The sequence below is a fragment of the Lynx rufus genome, unplaced genomic scaffold, assembly GCF_022079265.1.
Source record: "Lynx rufus isolate CCGP_SWC_20201006 ecotype Redwood Valley unplaced genomic scaffold, mLynRuf1.p SCAF_6, whole genome shotgun sequence".
In the NCBI taxonomy this organism is placed as follows: domain Eukaryota; kingdom Metazoa; phylum Chordata; class Mammalia; order Carnivora; family Felidae; genus Lynx; species Lynx rufus.
Window position 1 is genome coordinate 99,268,563 of NW_025814878.1, and position 5,796 is coordinate 99,274,358.

General features: G+C 30.1%; 1 pseudogene; it reads right to left on the reverse strand.

Annotated features, from left to right (window-relative positions):
• Positions 1–939: 939 nt before the first annotated feature.
• Positions 940–3,422, reverse strand: LOC124529167 (ZAR1-like protein; annotated as a pseudogene).
• Between the last annotated feature and the right edge of the window lie 2,374 nt (positions 3,423–5,796).

Below are 5,796 nucleotides of genomic sequence, written 5' to 3' on the forward strand. Positions count from 1 at the left end.
TTTAAAGCAAAAGGCTTTAACATTGCATTATAGGGTCTGTAATATGTATACTTGCATATAAAAGGAAAACATAAAGGACGGAAAATAATAAGTAAGCTACATTATTTCAGATTTTCAATATTTACATATAACAATACAATGTTAACATTAACTGAATTATAATAGTTTAGAAATGCATATTTTAATTCCCAGAACAAGCACTAATAAAATAAGATGAATTGCTAAAAACAAAAGATGAATCAAAACAGAATACAAGGGACCATTTGATTATTCTGAAAGAAGGGAAGAATGGAGGAACACAGATGAAAAGTTAGACAAAGGGAAATAGAAAGCAAAATGGAATTACTAAATCCAACCATATAGGTAATTATATTAAATATAATTGGAATAAAACTTTAAGTATAAGGTAGGGATTAGTAGGCTGAATAGAAAATCAATATTCAAGTATATGTTCTGGAAAGAGACACACATAAATTTAAGGAAACAATATGCTACAATAAAAAGATGGAAAATTTTATACTAAAACATTACCATAATAATCACTACTATGTTACAATCAGACCAAATGGACAATCATTGTTAGAACTACATAAATCACTATTTACTATTTATTATTCACAAATCACTTAACAATAGTAGAGATTTCATAACTCAATTATCTTGGCAACAGATAGATAAAATAGAAAAATAGAAATATTTATATATGAAATATATATATAATTTTAATGTTTACATCATATATTTCATATGTATGCATTTCATAGATATATTTTTTACATGCATTTATGTTATTCTACTCACATTGTACAATTGTTAACCTACAAAAAGTACAAAAGCCTAGTCCATTTTCCAATACCAGGTGAGAGCTAAGTTGCAAAAAAGGAACAGTACCATAAGTTACAAGGAAAGTTTGGGTGTCCTGTACAAGTTATACTGTTCTTATCTATGCAGGCTCCTTCGATCAATGTGTCTTTTCTTTTGAGGACAGGAACAACGAGACTTTGAACAGGTCTGACATTGGAATGCTTCTACTTGATAAGCCTTAAAACTCTTTTGGCATTTGCAACACAGTTGTTTGAAATTAACCTTATTAGTTCCAGAAACCCACCACACATAAGCACTCTCCCCCCTGGTCTTACAATCTTTGCAGTGAAAATAGCCATATTTTGGTTCCAAAAACTGGAAGTTGGGTTTTCTGAGCAAATCTGTTCCGCTGACTTCCCGTCTGCTTGCTCTTCCGTTCCTGAGGGCTTGAGGCATCTTCCTCCCCCCAGCTCATACTGGCAAAGCTACTCCCTTTTGCACTCTTCAGAACTTGGAGTTGGTGGTTTCTGGTGCTGCTGGCTGTTCTCTGCAGGACCCCAAAGTACCTTCCTCTCCTGGTCTTCCCCCTCCTTCTGCAGCTGGATAAAGCTCCTATAACCTATCCCTGGTGAATAGACTCCCCAGGCCAGCAGGGGTACCTTGTGGCTTGTGCTGCCCCAGAGGGAGAACAGTGTGAGAACCCAGCGATACAGACTTGTCCATCCGCAGGCTCACCTGCACGCCCACCTCCCTGGTGTTAGCCTCGCAAAGCCTCAGGCTCAGGCTGGCATTCATCTGGGTGAGAATGGAATTAAGCTCCAATTTCTTTGAAGGTTCCATACAATAGTCAGAGGCATTTGCAGGCACAAGGAAACAAGGCCTGGCCAGGAAAGTGGGGGGACCAGTGTCTTGCCTCCAGTCAGTCTGAAATATATATATGTATGTATATATATATATATATATATATATATATGGAATATATATAGGCAATAAATATATATAAATGTATATATATGTATTTATATATACATGTATAAATATTCATAAATATATATATATACATATATATGCAATGTATATATGAAATATATGTAAGTTATATATATTGTATATATATTGCATATATACATTGCATATATATATTTCATGTATACATTTCGTATATATATTTCTTATATATGTATTATATATATAGTATATATATATAAGTAATGTATATGCATCTGTATGGTTTATTTATACATATATTTCATATATATAACGTGTATATACTTTGTAATATATACATTGCATATATATTGCTTATTTTTATATATTTCATATATATATTTTGTATATATGTATTATATATATTTCATATATATTATATATCATAATATATTATATATTATATGTATATCATAATATGTTACAACGATATAACATATATATCATTGTATGTTTCATATACATATTTTTGTATATATAGTATATATGTAGTGTATATATATACGCAATATATATATGTTGCTTATTTATAAATATATATTGCATATGTATATTTCATATAAATAGCATATATATCCAATATATATACACAACATATATATAGCATATATATTGCTTATTTATATCTATATTTCATATAGATATTTTTCATGTAACATATTTTTCATATATATATTTTGTATGCATATAGCATATAAATATTAAATATGTATATAAATAATATATATTGCATATATATTGCAATATATATGCAATATATATAAGCAATATATATGCATATCCATATACATTACTTATTTATATATGAAATACACATATATTTCATATATATTGCATATGTATATATTGCATATATATATGCGATATATATATATGCCATATATGTATTGCTTATTTATATATATGGCATATATGTATTGCATATATATTTCATGTATATATAGTTCATATATAAGTTCATATGTATATATTTTGTATACACTATATAAACACATATATATGAAATGTATAATGAACTATATATATTAACTATATATGAAATACATATATAAAATATATATGAAATTTATGTATGAAATATATATATGAAAAATATATGTATTACATATATGTATATGAAGTAATATAATTGAAATATATGTATATGAAATATATGTATTTGTAATACATATATGAAATTTATATGAAATATATATATGAAATATGTAATGTAAACATTAAAGATATTTAGCAAATATGAGGAATCATTTTTCAATATAGACTGACATTGAATATTACCTAATATTTTTATATAAAGTCTATTTTTTCTGATACAAACATAAGATTCTGGTTTTCATTAATTAAAATATTTTTTCTTTATTTTCCAGCTTTCAGTATATATGTGTTTGATGTGTATTTCATAAATATATATGGCTGAGTTAATTTTTAAAACCCAAGTTGAGAATTTCTAGAATGACATCAGCATATGGCTGATTCATCACTCATATCCCACACTCAACTATAACAATTTGTCATCCATCCATCTAGTGGAGAAGCTCTTGCACACTGTTGGAAGAAAAAAATGTGAGTTTGGATGCATTAGAGAGGGTAAGAGGAACATTTGACTTTACTTGCATCACCTCTTCCACCATGTGGCACAGCCTAGTGCAAAGAGTTCTTGGCTCCTGATTTCTCCTATGGGGGAAAGTAAGAGCATATGAATGGGTGCCTGTTTCCTTATCTGCGCATTGTGCTGCCAAAGAGCCCATTTATTTCTTGCTTCATTCAGAATACTGCATCATGAGTTGCATGACTTGGGGGGGTGGGTGGAAAGAGGCAGCAGAACAGCCAATGAGACTCTCAGAGGGCTTTAAAGGGATGCAGATTCTACTAGTAACACAACAGACTCCATCAAGAATCCTACCCATGAGCTTTCAGGGACACAGTTGATAATTGTATTAGATGTTAATGGACTAATCATGCTAATTTAGTTCAGAAATTGTTAGAATGGATAAAAATTGAAACAAAATCCAACTATTTGCTATGTAAAAGAAATGTTCTTTAAATATAATGATAGGTTGAAAGTAAATAGACAAAAATATATACAATGCAAAGTAAAAATATGAAGGTTTGCTCTCAGATAATATCAGATGAAATAGATTTCAAAATTGCATGCATTATCAGAAATAACAAGGGACACTTCATAAATGATATAGGAGTTAATTCAATAGGAAGACACTGTAACCAGAAAGATTTGTGCCCAATGACAAAGCTTCAGGATTTATTTACGTCTTCCTTTATTTCTGTATTATTCAATATGAGTTTTTATTTAAAAAAAAAAACAAAACAGCTAACTACAATGTCTAGATTCTGCAAAACCCTTCCTAGAACTCTCCCAACTTCTCTTGGTTAGGAGGTGGCAACACACTCCTCTGTCTGTGCCTTGATTGATGGCTTGCCAGAGTTGCTATCTTCCCTTTACAAAATTGATATTTGTGCTTCAGCTGGGTGTTTTCACCTTCCTCACATCTTCCATTGCTGTAGTTCTTGTCACTATGCTCTGGCTGTCTTTTGGGACTGGCCATATGTTAGATTATGTTTCCTGGTTCCCAAACTAGCCCATATCCTTATCCTTTTACATTGTCGTATGCTTAGAAAATCATAATTCTCATGCTTTTTTCAGTCATTTTATCTACACTCAATGTATATTTGTAGCCCATACCAGTTCCTTTTATTACGTCCCATGAAGGTAATCCCTTCTATTGACTGAAATATAAAATAACTGCATCCAGTAATAAAATATACATGTGTCACATACTGTATGACTAATCTGCAAATAATATAAATATGTAGCACTCATTGCCCTGAATAAGTTAATCAATAAATCAACAATATTTATTTTACTGCTATTATGTATGTATAATCATGGTATGAACTATCATGTATTCAACACAGTACTGCCAGTATTGGACATTAGGCTCATAAGATTTACAATCCACTGGGGGAGAGAAAATGATTAATCATGGTAAAATTAGATAGCAATGAAGTAGATCACTACTGTCCAAAACTACACTAAGGCCTCAAAAAAAAAAAAAAAACAATGTGAATGGAGTTGTTAAATTATTTCATAGAAATATTATAAATGAAATGTGGGAGTGAGGATCCTTACATATATGTATACCTGGAGTATAACACCTATAACTTGGCTATGTTAGCTATAGAATGCTTTTTGTTTAGGAAAGTACTTCCTTTAGCCAAATTGCTCTTTGACTGCTTTTTTTCCTCAGCCAGGAGAAGCTGGAAGAGTTATCAGATTGCCTTATTATAAAGGCAGCTGTGTTATGTTTGGGAAAACAATGAAATCGGGAGAGTTGAATTTATAGCCTTTGTTCTTTCACTTTATACTTGCATAGCCTGGACGTTTCTGAGACTTAGCTTCCTTATCTTTTAAGGACACAATAATACGTTCTTTCTAAGCCATAAAGCACTTTTAAAGTATGAGCTGTGATCTTCATTAGCTATCTGACTCAAATATTTTCAATTACATGTAAAGCTAAAAATTGTGGACTGTGTTTCTAGGTCCTAAATTCTACAATAATCTTGAGATGTGAAGCCAAATATTAAATGAAGGAAGACATAATTAATTTTTAACTTAGTGTTATTTCAAACCAATATAGAGTTTTCTCATTTCTTTTTGTGTTTAAAAACACATCTCTTTAAGAGAATATTCAAAAGTATAGTATAAGGAATGCTGAGTAAATTTATTTTGAACGATAATGAATGACATCTCAAGCTAATTGTGGTGTTTGGAATAATATAATTATTGCAGATTTTATATAGAACAAAATCAATACAAGAAAGAAAGAATGACATTTTCCTAATATGCAGCTATGTTGGATTGATAAAATTAATCCAATTAATTCATAATTATATTTGTGTTCTCCAGCATGTAAATAATACTAAATTGATGTTTCATAAAACTAGCCATTAAAGAACTTACAAGTTGATTTTCACATAAAAATTACC